This window comes from Macaca nemestrina, chromosome 8 (genome assembly GCF_043159975.1).
Source record: "Macaca nemestrina isolate mMacNem1 chromosome 8, mMacNem.hap1, whole genome shotgun sequence".
Classification (NCBI taxonomy): Eukaryota; Metazoa; Chordata; class Mammalia; order Primates; family Cercopithecidae; genus Macaca; species Macaca nemestrina.
Window position 1 is genome coordinate 51,176,269 of NC_092132.1, and position 14,297 is coordinate 51,190,565.

At 41.0% G+C, this 14,297-nt stretch overlaps 1 protein-coding gene across 4 annotated transcripts in view; it reads left to right on the forward strand.

The window, feature by feature from the left end:
• The first annotated feature begins 4,461 nt into the window (after positions 1–4,461).
• LOC105497246 (cadherin 17) overlaps positions 4,462–14,297 on the forward strand; it is an 87,417-nt gene continuing 77,581 nt past the window's right edge. Inside the window, exon 1 of one of the 4 annotated variants that reach the window (XM_011768224.2) lies at positions 4,462–4,482. The gene's annotated coding sequence lies outside the window, so the exon portion shown is untranslated. Of the gene's footprint in view, positions 4,483–4,621; positions 4,704–13,207; positions 13,315–13,961; positions 13,983–14,297 lie in introns of those variants that run through there. The other 3 variants (XM_071067997.1, XM_011768223.2, XM_071067998.1) reach the window with 3 other exon arrangements.

Genomic DNA, 14,297 nt, shown 5'->3' on the forward strand with positions numbered 1-14,297 from the left:
TGAAACCCCGTCTCAAAAAAAACAAGAAAAAATAAATTATAAGTTGGCTTTAGGGCTGCCCATTGCTTAAGAGTTGGTCATTGTTCCCAGCCTTTTTCAGTGGACAGAATTGAAAACACGACTTTGAAGAAAATGCATCATGGGTTCATACTAATATTTTGAGTTTGAATTTAGTATCACAGGGTTTTTTTAAATTTAGCTCCTTTGATTTTATATTTATATATCTTCTTTCTTCTACCTAAAATCTTGGTTGCAGACAATATTAACATAATTACTTACCTGCCTTACTATATATATTTTAGAATAATTAATATTGATATAATTGCTAAAAGTATGATTTCTGTAAACAGTATAAGATTTCTTTTTGTTTTTGTTTTGTTTTTTTAAGACAGAGTCTTGCTCTGTGGTCAGGCTGGAGTGCAGTGGCACAATCTCAGCTCACTGCAACCTCTGCCTCCCGGGTTCAAGTGATCCTCCTGCCTCAGCCTCCCGAGTAGCTGGGACTACAGGCGTATGCCACCACACCCAGCTAATTTTTTGTATTTTTAGTAGAGATGAGGTTTCACCATGTTGGCCAGAATGGTCTCAATCTCTTGAACTCATGACCTGCTCACCTCAGCCTCCCAAAGTTCTGGGATTATAGGCATGAGCCACCATGCTTGGACAACAGTCTAAGATTTTTCAAGGTGAATTTTGGTATCTGACTATGTGTACTCTTCTGGGTCTCTTACACTATTCTGGGATCAAATTGATTACTGGAAAGCTATATCCTGGATGGACCTCATTAACCAATACTGCTGTGGAAAGTCTTGACTCAGTTGCCCTTTAACATTCCATCCTTTGCTTTCATCAAGGGTGGACATAGAAAAATGCCAATACAGAGAATGTCTCCAAATCTTCTATACAATGACAGTAAAGAGATTTCCTCTTACATTGTCAACCTGAATGACAGAGAAATGCTTTCTAAAAGAAAATATTTATTTGGAAATAGATCATTGCAATAGGAATATGCCTGCCATAGTAAACTATGCATGGATTCAGGGAGGTAAAGAAAGACAAAGGTTTTTAAAGGAAAAAATAAGGAGGATTACATAATTGTTCTGAAGTGATTATACTTGGCCATAAAGATTAATAACAAAGGTGATCCCGATGCAGTTGGACAGGCAGTTGCTGGTCTGATGTCCTCGTAGAAGTATTTTTTGTGTAAGGTTGCAGTGGCCGTTGTGCAAGATTGTGGTTTTTGAGGCTTTTGTGATAGTTTTGTTATTAGGCATACAAGCATGACAACCTGTCTTCATGGTCTTCCATGGGTCTATTTGTCAGGGTTTGTTTTGATTTTTAACATTGGCAACTCCATTTTGATTCTGGCAATTTCACAATTGTTAGGTGAATCTAAAATCAATTTGATCTGATCCAGACACAATACTTTTGTCAAGAATCCTTCCTAAGTAGCATTTCATATCTACGAGGAGGCACATAATGACCAGCTGTCTCTCTTTCTGTGAGGTAGCAGCCATGGATGACCCTTGCCTAGACTTACTTTGATAGGGGTTTGTAAAATGGTAATATTCTAATTCTATCACCCTCTCTTCATTTATTAACTGGAGGATTTCTAGAAGAGAAACTTTTCCTCATGATCCACAGCCCATGGCAAACTTGATTGAAGCCTGGAAAAGCTAAGGAAAGTGATCACCAGTTGCCTTCCCCAATCTCAGGAGAAACTTAGTGACTCCAGGCAGCATCTGAAATGGAGACCAATGTATTTAGACAGTGCCGTCTGGGGGAATTTATGTAACTATATTGCAGAGGGATAAGAGCATAAGGGTTAATAGGGCCTGTTTAACATTACCTACTTGAACATTAGAGTTTACCCAAAGCAACGATTTTAGTTTTGGCGTAAATTCTTCCGATTCTCTTTTAGAGTGTTGTAAAACAGAGTCAGTTACCTACGAAGGCCTCTTCTGGTTGGTAGCAGTAAAGCTACCACAAGTGCAAGTGATGAGAGAAGGGCATGGCCAGGGTATTGGGGTAGAGGTGGTGACTAGGACATCGCATAGATTAGGAACAGCTTTCACAGTGGCAACGGTCATGAGTCAGCACGCCTGATTCAAATCCAGGCTTTGTCACCTGCCAGCTATGTGAACTTGAGCAAGATATTTGAGTTCCCTGAGCCTCAGATTCCTCAACTGTAAATGGGGATTGGCAATTTGACCTGCCTTTCAGATTTGTGCACATTAGAGATAACATAAGCCAAGCACTTTGCCCAGTGCCTGGCACAGAACAGACATTAGCTAACTAAAGGTCAGCAAAGTAACTGTTTAATTAAATTGTTAATTTAACAAAGTTAATTAAATTAACAAAGTGGAAATTGAGCCCACCCCTAAATCCAATATATGAACATTTCTGGTGGCAAAACAACCCGTGAGTCTTTAACTTTAGATGGACTTTTTGCAATTCGGCTATAAGTGTGCAAGTTCCCCGCTGCAAACGGTTCTAGACTTCACAAAATATGAAGACATTGCTGTGGGATTATAAAGTCAGGGCAACGACTTAGTGGGTACTGACAGAAATCAGGGTTCCCACCATGCTTCCCAAAGCCATTTGCTAATAAATATTAATAGTACGACAAAATCGTGTTCACTGTGATGTCTAGTGACCCATTTTAAGGTCTCTCACTGAAGCTTGCTGTATTATATTTTTTAAAATAGAAACTTATAAGAGGATCTGAACTGGACTTTCTGTGGCTTTCTCTGTATTTGGTCTGGTATGTTAATGACACCAGGTTTTAATTTTAGCTTCCTAACGACCTAGGTAATAGCATGAGATAGGGTGATCGGCCACCAGTTGCTTAGGCTTGTGACAGATAAGGAGGCTAACTGCTATCAGTTTCTGGTCTGAGTGTGGCTGGAAGATGAATGAAAAATACTTTTTAAGTCAGGGCAAGTAGAGCTGAAAGGCTCTTTAGAAAAGTAATTTATAGAAAATGTTGGGATGTCCTCTTTACACCTTCAACATGTACTGAAATAACTTGATACCATTTTTAGACAAACAGGGTTCCGATCTCCCTAACAAAGATCAGTAATCCACTTTAGTTTTAATTCCTTGGTTGGGCCATAATATTTATGAGCCCAAACAGACAGAGGAGGGGTGTGATATCGAGGGTCCACATTAGAATTTCCAAACCCATATTGGTGAAGAATATCAAGGCTAAAGAATAGCCTTGGAATTGGGATTCAGTCCTAATTTGCCAGTCTCTAAATTTTTGGTCTTAAACAGTGTTATGCCCAACCCCTATCAACTCTTTCAGGGATTCAGGGTTCGAAGACCTCTGGCACAAGACTCAAGAGGCTGAAGAAGAGCCCCAGAGCCAGCAAATGAGACATGGGATTTTACTGGGGGCTCACAGGCAGGGGGACAGGGTCCAGCGGCAGTGGGCTGTACAGGAGAAGTGTAACTATTTGCAAAGAGCATCAGTTTATACAGCATTTTCACTTAACACCCTCCCTCTAACAAACTCCATCTGGCAACCTTCATTAAACCCAAAACAAAGGTCCCCAGTATGGTCCATGTTCCATAGGATGGGGGCCGAGGGTGGAAGGTGCCATGGGAGATGCTCAGATGTTCCTCATAGACAAGGAACCAGTCTCCGCGTTGGCCACTCCCGGATTCCCGAGCTCAGAACACACATTCAGGTGCATCTGCCCTACAGGAGCATGCTCAGATTATGCTTAAGTTATTGCTGTCAGGTGTGTCTACCATAAAACCAATCTGCCTTAAAGAATACCAGACTAATTATTAGGGAGCTGAATCAAGATTGGGAGAAATAAGTTCTCATTGCCCACGTCAAGCTCAGGACATATGCCATTGACACTGAGTCCCGTGAGACTGGGTCCCTGGTAATTCTTTGTTTTTATTTATTTTTATTTTTTTACTTTTACTTTTGGTAATTCTTTCTATACTTCTTTGCTTTGTGGCCAAAAAAGAAAAGGAACCTGTATTCCAGCGATATAAAAAAAATAATTTCAGAAAGTCCAAGGTCCTTGCAGACCGTGTTAAATTCCAGAACATTGTATTTAACATTCCAATATTAAATTAAGCATTGCTGTATTGGGAGCCACTTTCTACTCTGGTCCTGAAGAGGATTTTCAATATTGAGGGGAGGGTACATTTTAGAAAGTCCACTGAATCAAGACAATTCAGTTATTGCTGGGGGCAAGTTGCTCCTGGCGTTACGCATAACTCTGAACAGTATCGGTTGGCTATGCCTGGCTTGTCTGAGTTGAGCCGATCTACAGTGAAGTTAACCACTTCCTTATTGGCTGTGGGAGAGGATGCCTGCCTCCTGGCCAGCTGAAAGAGAGCGGCTGCATTCGAAGGGGTCAGGTGATGCTATTGCTCTGTAACAAGGGAGATGGGGAGGAAGTATAAGGGGACATCAGTCAGAGCGGAGCTGTGGGAGGAAACGCTCTAGAGGGTAAAGTGGTGGGTATTACTGGTTCTTGAAAATGCTACCTAAGCAGGCTTCTCAGCTAAGGCAGGATTCCCAAAAATATAATGCTCAGAAAGATCGAGCGGGAGGGGCGACTGGTGAGAATGTAATCAGGGTGGAAATATGATATTTTGGCTGTGGATCTGAGTTGATCAATCTGCTTAGTGGATGTGAGTCCCCCCACCCACCCTTGTCTGATTGCGGCTCCTGGGAGGTAAGTAGAGCTGAGCAGGAGGCTCATTCAGCGGCTGCTATGGGAGCTTCGCCGAGGGTAGCAGCTCAGGCTTTAATTATGATTATTTTTTGAATCAGATCTGCATTCAAATCTTAAAGAATCAATTTGTATCTTCTTTGTTCCTTTATTTCTTTATTTGTAAAGTAGTAAAAATACCTTCCAGTGTTGCTGTGAAGATTAAATGAGATAATATATGCAGAGCAAAAGTGCTTGGTAGACGGTAGAAGCAAGCCAGTAGTTCTCAGCCTTGGCTGCACGTTGGAACCAAGGGAAACGTTAAGAATGACTGCTGCCAGGCTTCACCAAAGACCAATCAAATCAGAATCCCTGTGGCTCCATGCAGCCGGGGTTAAGAACCCCTCTACTAAAAACTTATTTGTACTGAGAAAAACCTCTCTTTATAAAGAAGAGGGATGGAGTTCGGATAACTTCTAGTCAAGTCTTGTGTAGTTAACTACCACTGATTTTCTTTTGTATAAAGTGATAACTTAGAAAAAGTACAGCTACCTCTGTCTTGTAAATCCCTTTAGATACAGTCCTAGTTCTAGGCAATTCCCTTTGTTTCTCAAGCTTAGGAGAGCAGACTTGGGAAGATCTGGGAATTAAAAAACAACCCTCTGGAGCCCTCCCTTTTTGAGAAGCTGGTCTGTGTAATCAGGTTTAAAGCAGGAGCATGTGGGCCAAGTGGGACTCCAGCAAGGAAGTGAGGGTCCTCCGCCAGCCTCTTCCCAGGCCTTCTTACAAGTGATCTGGCGCTGGCTGAGGCTCACTGGTAGAGCCAGATGGTCTCTCCCCAGTAGGGCTTCTGTTCTCCCCTCCTCCTCCCCTGCACCGTGGGCTGCTCCTGTGGACCGCTCCTGTGGACCACCCAAGGCAGGCGAATTACGCAGATTGCCGATGTGAGCTTTCATTTCCTCTGTTTCCTCCTGTAGCTATTGGAAAATCCTAGTTTGAAGATAACATGGCTTTTCCAGAAACTCCTGGATTGTTCCTGAGACCAGGCCGAATGTTATCCTGAGTGGGAAACCAAAGGGAGGAGAATTTGGCCTCCTTGTCTCCTGAGTTACTAGGTGTAGTCAGTCACATAGAAGAAAGAAAATAGTCCTCGTTCAGGCAGGCAGTCGAGTCAGGTTTATCTAGGGCTGAACTGCTTGAGCTGAGACACTATCAGAGGGGCTGAAGGACCATTGTGCCCACATTGTCATTTTCTACTTTATCCAGGCAAAGATAATCTTTGTGTACTGAAATGTTCTTATTCACATTTAAAAACATAAAAAACAAAAGAGGTCAAATAATAGGTAAAATTAGTTAAATTTTAAAAAACAACCTCATACTTAAAGGAAAATAAATGATTTTGAAAACCCTAAGACATTTCCGGTAATAGAGCAAAATGATCTGAAGGGCCTAGACCAAGGTGACTGAAAATATTTAGCCTATGTTCTGTATATTTATGTCAGTTCAAAGAACAGCTTTGTTGGGATATAACTGACATACCATACAGCTTACCAACTTAAAGTGCACAATTCAGTAGTTTTTAGTCTATTCTCAGAGTTGTGCAACCACCACCACAACAAATCTTAGAAAACGTTCATCACTCTCAAAAGAAGCCCCATATCTTTTAGCTCTCAGCTTCAAATTCCTCCTCGGCCCCCCAACTGCAGGCAACTCTGAAATCTACTTTCTGTGTCTATGGACTTGCCTATTCCGGACATTTCATGTGAATGGAATCATATAATATTAGGCCTTTTTTATCTGACTTTTTTCACTAAGCATAACGTTTTCAAGGTTTAGTCTTGTAATATCAGTATTTCATATCTTTTTATGGCTGACTCATATTCTGTCATATGGATATACCACATTTTATCCATCAGTTGAACATTTGGGTTGTTTCTATCTCTTGGCTATTATGAATAATGCTGCTGTGAATATTCGTGTACAAATTTTTGTGTGATGTTTTTATTTCTCTTGGCTGTATACCTAGGAGTGAAATTGCTAAGTCAAATGGTGACTCTATATTTAAGTTTTTGATAAAACTCTCAGACTGTTTTCCGAAGTGGTTGCGTGATTTTACATTTCCCACCAGAAGTGTGTGAGGATTCTAGTTTCTCCACATCTTCAACACTTGGTATTATTTCTTTTTTATTATAACTGTCCTGGTGGGTATGAAACACCCTGGTGGGTATGAAACGGCATCTTATTGTGGTTTTGATTTGCATTTTGCTTATGCCTAAGGATGAGCATCTTTTCATGTGCTTTTTGGCTATTTGTGTATCTTTTAAAAAATTTCTATTCAGATCCTTTATCTATTTTTTGATTGGGTTGTTTATTGAGTTGTTTATATCTTCTAGATACAGTTCATTTGTCAGATACGTGATTTACAAATATTTTCTTTCTATAAATTGGTTTTCACTTTCTTAATAGTGTTTTTTGAATTGCAAAAGTTCTTAATTTTGATGAAGTCCAGTCCAATTTATGTTTTCTTTTCTATTGTTATTTGTGCTTTGAGAGTCATAGCTAAGACACCATTTCCAAATCCAAGGTCATAAAGATTTACCCCTGCTTTCTTCTTAGAATTTTATAGTTTCAGCCCTTATAATTTATGTATTTGATATATTTTAATTTTTCTGAATGGTGTGAGGTCAGGGTCCAGTTCCATTATTTTGCATGTGAAGATCAATTTCACCATTTACTAAAAAGAGTATTCTTTCTCAGGAAATACTTCTCTTAAGGGCAGAATTTCCATAGGCAATCCTGTTTTGGTGCCTAATGAGAGACCCACAGGCAGAGAAGGGAGACCATTTAATAAGCCTTAGTGTCCAAGTCTGAGTCCTTCCAAACAAAGCTCACATGCATGCTGGTCTCCTACTTGACCCCATGACAGGACTTCCTAGACAGTCACCGCACACTGTCTGGCTAAGCAGTGATGACTGCCAGGGCTAACATGAAGGGGTAGTGTTCTAGGAGACATATGTTTTGGAGAATTAAAACAGTACAGTTCATTATGGCTGTGTGGAGTTTTTTGTGCTCATGGGACACCTTGGGGAAGTTGTGGAATAGTCAGTTGGATATAGAAAACCAGAGTTTTGACCAGAGGAGAGATCTGGTCTAGAGAGACTTGAGATGTTGGCAAATAGATGGGAGCAGAGTTGACCTCCACAGAGTGAGTGACAAGACAAGATAACCTGGGATTGGGCCCAAGGAGTTGGATGAGCCACAGGTAGGACTGCAAGGGACTGGCTCAAGAGGTGGAAGGAAAAATCAGAGTATTAGCAAGGAAGCCGGGGTAAAGGGAAATTTGAGGTGAGCTTGCCATGGTGTTGAAAGTTGTGAGAGGTCAGATGAGGTGCAGACTGAAGAGTGTCCATCTGATTATCATGAGCAGGTTGTTGGCAACCTTGGTGAGGATGGTTTCAGTGGAGCAGTGAAGATGGAAGCCAGATGCTGTGATCTGAGCATGAGCTGGATAGGTGCAAAAGCTTGTTAGGTGAAATCTGATAAGAGACAGAGATAGGTCTCAGAAAACCAATAATATTGTCATTTCTTGGAATTTAAAGAAAATCCAAGATCAAATAAAAAGCTTAGCTGTCTGAAGAAAAAAATGTCTGAGGGAAGATGAGCATGCTTATGTCTACCAAATCCAGCTTGCGTGTTCAACATCAGACTGCATCATTATCTCAGACATTCCTGCAGAAATGGGTTCTACATGGTGGGGTACTTAATCTCAATTCAGAATAGGCTTTGTTAAATAATATTTACTGGAGGATAAAGCAATGACTCCTTAAGCTAGTGTTTCTCATAAGGGCCCATATAATCACCTGCATCAGAAATCCAGAGTGCCAGCCAGGCACGGTGGCTCACATCTGTAATACCAGCACTTTGGGAGACCGAGGCGGGAGAATCACTTGAGCTCAGGAGTTCAAGACCAGCCTGAGCAACACAGAACCTATCTCTACAAAAAATTTTAAAATTAGCTGGTGTGGTGGCACTTGCCTGTAGTCCTAGCTACTTTGGAGGCTGAGGCAGGATGACTACTTATGCCCAGGAAATCAAGGCTGCAGTGAGCCATGATTGCATACTGCAGTCTAGCTTGGGCAACAGAGTAAGGGATGCAGGGACATACCCTGAACCAGGATTTCATAGTGTAAGCCCTAGTTTTGTGAACTCTAGTTTGGAAAGACCTGGAAGGCATTTGTCCAATGTACAACTGATGATGTGAATACTTATTAGCCATCCCATTCACGAGATTCTCCAGCAATTTCATGGCATGGGTAGCTGGAGCCAGATTAAGGGCCCTGCCTACTGGGCAGTTGATTGGAGCCAGCATCTATAGATGAAGTGAAAAATCTTCCTGGAATAAACAAAGTACAAAGTGGGTCCACTTCTGTCAGAGTAGATAGTGGGGAAGAAAATCTTTACTAGCCTCAAACTATCTTCCTTAAATATTTTTCAGAATATCACAAGGTGGCTGTCAGCTGAGATTTTTAAACAGCATTATGTATGATTCAGTGTTTCTTGCTTTCGAACTAGTGATTCATTTTGTTATCTAAGTTTTAAATCTTGTCATAATTATCTCAAGTGTTCTGGTTTGGAAAACTGCTAAAAACAAAACTCAACAACAGAAAATCCTCCAAACAAAAACCCCAAACCCAAACTCAGAAGTAAGTATAGGCTGGGCGCGGTGCCTCACGCTTGTATTCCCAGCACTTTGAGAGGCTGAGGTGGCCAGATCACTAGACCCCAGGAGTCGGAGGCCAGCCTGGATGGATGAAACCCCATCTCTACAAAAAAAAAGGGACATGATGGTGTGTCCCTGTAGTCCGAGCTACTTGGGAGGCTTAAGTGGGAGGATGGCTTGAGCCTGAGGGGCCAAGGCTGCGGTGAGCCGAGATCGCACCATTGCACTCCAGCCTATCAGCCTGTGACAGAGTGAGACCCTGTCTCCAAAAAAGTATGAGCTACATGAAACTAAGAGCTGTTTTGCTTAAATTTATCAGAAAATGGACTCTGTCCTGAACAGAGAAAGTAGTTAAGGAAGATTCTGCTTCAGCCGAAAACAATGACTAGCAGAAAATTAGTTTCACTTCATTCCACTAAATAAATGTGGAACAAAAATTGTGAACTCTGAGTTTCAGGGGGTTCAAAACTATTTGCTTTTCTGGGTTCCTGTTGGCCTTGGTTGAGTCTGCAGGTAATCATGACTATTTAGAATTACTGAATTAAATAACTGAATGGAGTTGAGTTCTAAGAAGCACTTACTGAGTACGAATTGAAGACAAAGTTTCTGCCATCATCAAGTTAACAGAGCAAGACAGATATTAAGTAATTACAATATTATTTTGCACTTCTATTAGGTGAAGGTTGTGTGTTGATGGACTCATGATAAAATATTCTGAATGTGTAATGTGTAACACATAAAGAACATAAAATGCAAGTACCTAAAAAATTGAGAAATTTAACACTCATAGATTCCATTTTGAGTTTTAAAGAATAAAAATAGGCAGGGCACGGTGGCTCATGCCTGTAATCCCAGCACTTTGGGAGGCCAAGGCAGGCAGATCACCTGAGGTCAGGAGTTCAAGACCAGCCTGGCCAACATGGTGAAACCCCGTCTCTACTAAAAATGCAAAAAATTAGCCAGGTGTGGTGGTGGACACCTGTAATTCCAGCTATTTGGGAGGCTGAGGCAGGAGAATCACTTGAAATTGGGAGGCGGAGGTTGCAGTGAGCCGAGATTGTGCCATTGCACTCCAGCCTTGGGGACAGCAAGACTCCATTCAAAAAAATAAAATAAAAGAATATAAATATTAGAAATGTAACATGCTTTGACTTTTAGGAATAATTCCAAGTTTTCATAACTTTTTTGTCTGGGAGGCTATCTAGACTTTCTTATTAGCAAATATCCATAAATTAATTACTTATGTATTTTCTAGGGATAATATTGGAGGAATGCTTAAAACATTATAGACAAAAGTGTTGAATGTTTTCACCATCATGAAACTGTGAGTTGAAAGCATTAGCCCAAGTCCTTTCACTTGTTCAGTTTTGTTTCCTTTTTCTTTTTTGGAGATGCAGTCTTGCTTTGTCGCCTAGCCTGGAGTGCAGTGGCACAATCTCCGCTCACTGCAACTGTTCAAGTGATTCTCCTGAGTCAGCCTCATGAGTAGATGGGATTATAGGCACCTGCCACCACACCTAGCTAATTTTTGCATTTTTAGTAGAGATGGGGTTTCACCATGTTGGCCAGGTTGGTCTCAAACTCCTGACCTCAGATAATCTGCCTGCTTCAGCCTCCCAAAGTGCTGGGATTATAGGTGTGAGCCACGGCACCTGGCCTTCAGTTGTTTTCATCCTGTAAATCATACCTCCTTTGCTTTGGAAAATTAAATCAATAATATTTATCAATTACATTTTCCTTATTCCTATTATTATTAGCAAGTCTATTGAACTAGCAGTGTCTCACTTTTCATGAAAATGAGTTCCTAAAATGCAGTGGTGGTTACCCTGAAACATGCACATTCTTAATATTTGGATTTAATCTGGAAGGATGTATAAACCATGTAAGGAATATATGAACAGCTCTCAGAATCTTGTTAACCTGGTATCCCAGAGGACAGAAATAGCCTCTGTAATTCAGAAATGCAATCACCTGTTAATTTCTCTGATGGGTGGTTTTGACGTTTTCAGTGTTTAATCAACCTAATTCTTTGAGCTGGAAGCTGGGGACTAGAGATAGCATGTGATGTACAGGGGAACCCCATGTTGGAACTTGGCCATTTTCCAACAGGAATGGGCTCATGCAAGGATTTCTGCCCTTGGGTTTTTTTTTGTTTTTTTGGTTTTTTTTTTAAACTCACATAAAACTGGAAGGAAAAACATCTGGCATAGTCTATAGATATAGTGAATAGGATGGAATTTGAATCAGACAGACCAGGGTTGGAGTCCTGATTCTGTAGTCAAAGGCTGTATGACTTAGACAAGAAATAAAACCTCTCTGTGCCCCCACTTTCTATCTATAAACTGGAATCTACTTTGCAGACATGCTAAATGAGAAAACAAAATTTTAACTGATATACCAACATGTCACAAACATTGTTACTGTTGCTGAAAAACAATGACTATAAATTATATATATGTACTTTATTTTTGAAGAAAACTCATACATTTAAAAGCGCTTTATTATTTTAAAATTTTCAAAGAAGACTCAAACTTCTTTCTGAACAATGCCCGTGATGAGATGCTTGCCCTTGATTCCAGGAACTGAAACATGTGGCAAGTGGAAGCGATTTGATTTTGTAGAACAAGCACACTTTATTCAGCTAATGGGAGGGCAGAGGTATGAAGAATGTGGGAAGTGCTTAGCCTCAATAACCTCATTCTTCTAAATGAGTGACAGTCATGTGGGACAAAACAAGAAGGGCACTTGCTGAACTCACCAGTCCACCAAGGATGCTAACCGCTGGCATGCAACTAGATGGTTTCACTTGCAGGGTCCTGGGGATAAATGAGGTCTATTCCCGCAGTGGCTTAGAGCACTCACGAAATCTTCTCATGAAATCTGGAAAGGAGGGAGCCCTGCTAGAGAGTGGGCTGGGCTCTCGTGCTTTCCCTCTGTCAGATGCACACCCGGAAAGGAATGGAAAACACAACCCCCGCCCAGGAGAAGCCAAGAAACGAACATGAGAAGGTCCACAGAAACAGGGCCAAGTGTGACACACCAGACACAGACATGACATTGATGCTTACCTTCAGTGGGGATTCCCAGAGTGACCAAAGTGTGGAAATCAGGAATTGGTCTAAAAGAAGCCTTGACTTGAGAAATCTGGCGGCATTGGCTTCTATTGGTTAATCAAAAATCTCATTTTGATTGGGGAAAAATGAGTTGTTCCTAGGTAAATCCATTCCCTGAACTGGGGGGGAGTGGGAAAGGACTTGGTTTGTGTTTGGTGAAAATTTGCTATCGGTTGTTTCTTGCAGACTTTGGAAGGGACCCTTGGATTTCAAAAGCAGGCACAGCCAGACTGTGTCTTTCCTCATGTCTTCTGAGTCATTTACGATGTCTCATGTGGCCAGTTATCAATGAACTGTGTCATTGCTCAGACATGGTGCCCCTGCTCTGTCTTTTGTGTTTGAGATGGAATCTACACAAATATTTGCGGATTGAGTCTCCTGCGCTGAGTGTTGGGGGTGCAAAATATGAACAAAAGTCTTTGATGTCATGAACCTCACACTCTAGAGATAGTTGGATACACAAAACTTTTCCACTCTTCTTGTCTTTTCATTGACTCATCTACATTGAAAAATGTAGCAACCTGTTTTGAGATGGATTAGATGTAAATTAAACTTCTTTTGGTACAAAGTCATTTCTCTCCTGGAGTAAGCATAATGACACTTTTTATGATACCCAGTGGCTCTCGAAAAGCAATAAAAAATGTTAATGGTTAATGTTTGACTGAAGCTGAAGGGAGAGGCTGGGAGGCAAAGCAGGGAAGAGGAAGTGTTCCCCGGGGAGATAACTCCAGTCGTAGCAAGAGTCTCAACCACTGAATGGAAGAAAAGGACTTTTAACCACCATTTTGTGACTTACAGAAAGGTAAGGGCTGACATGTCTTAACTGTGTCAGTAACATATTTATTCCAGAAGGACAAAGTAGATGGAGGGGAAGGACCCTTAAAAAGTCGCTTGATAAATTTTTTCCTTGAGGTGGGCTATGTAGATGCAGAGAAGGGAAATGTGTTGCTGGTGTGACAAGTTTAGCTTGTGGAGCACAGTTTTTTTTTGGTAGTTTCTTTTCATTGGTCTATATTTTATAAATTCATTTGATGAAGTGGCTGCAGTGAAATCAAGCTTGGCAGTGGAATTAAAGGGGAGATTGAGTTCTCTGATGTTTAAATAAGTATCACACCCATTCTTCATGATAAGCGTATAAAAGTCCCTGGTCTTAAGGTGCTCTAGGGCTCTTGTATTCTAGAAATTGGGGTTGGAATCACATTCTCAAAAAGCATGTCATTCTGTCTACTTCTCAGAGAATGAGATTCAATTTGGGATTCTTAGAATTGTCTGGGACACAGCAAGGGAGGGAACATGCAAAGAAGAAAAGAAGCCTTTTTGTAAAAGTACTAGAATAAGAATTGAAGACAGACAGACAGACCTGCCTTCACAAATGGGAGAAGAGGCTGATGTGCGTGTTACTTAGCTTCCTGGACTGCTTTTGGCCTTGGTGGTGGAGGTACCACCTGCTTATGTGTGGTTATTTTTATGGTAAGTCATGCACAGCTTATTGGTATCTTCAATGGTCCAATCTTTGCCTCTGTCTTGGTCTTTTGTTTATGACAGGTGACTTTATGGGGACAGATGCCCTCTGTGGTAGGGGATGCCAAGCAGTAGATTGGAAGGACAGTTCCTTCTCTAATATTTTCTTGTCTTTATTTTTCTTCAAAAACTTAAATAGCAAATGAGGTATTATTTGAAAGAAGAAAAACACATGTTTAGATGAAAGGAAGATGGATGCTATTCAGCTCTTACCAGGAAACAGAGAGTCCTTTACTGAGAGAGGGTTTCTAGTGAGTTACAGTG